This window comes from Arachis ipaensis, chromosome B02, assembly GCF_000816755.2.
Source record: "Arachis ipaensis cultivar K30076 chromosome B02, Araip1.1, whole genome shotgun sequence".
NCBI lineage: Eukaryota > Viridiplantae > Streptophyta > Magnoliopsida > Fabales > Fabaceae > Arachis > Arachis ipaensis.
In genome coordinates, this window is record NC_029786.2 from 10306786 (window position 1) to 10307354 (window position 569).

Sequence of the window (569 nt, forward strand, 5' to 3'; positions counted from 1 at the left end):
CAAAAATAAAATAATAAAATATATAAATAATAATTACTAACTAAAACATACAATTTATATATATATATATATATATATATATATATATTTAATTATTATTCACAATTCACCCGATTGATTAGTCAATAAAGATTCCTGTACCACATGGTTTGCCTAATTAATAAAATTTCACCCCTTTTCTTTAACACCAAACCATTAAAGAATGTACCACATGCTTCACGTTATATATCGGCTCAGTGACATTTATAAATGCATGAAAAAAAAAATTGCAGGGAAAACAAGGGATATAAACGAGTACGGATAATCCGAAGGAGGCCACGTCTACAACGTCTTTTTTTAAAGATGTTTTTATGTTGTGTTTTAATTGGTTTCTGTATAATTTATTCGGTGTTCCTTATCACATATTATTAAATTTCTCAAAAGATTTTCTTTCCAAAAACTATAAAAAATATTTAATTTGGACTAAAACAAAAAAGGTAATAGATTAACTATTAAATTTTTTTTAAAAGATTATTTACATAAAAAAATATATCACATTCATCAATATATATATATAACAAGCTTAAGCA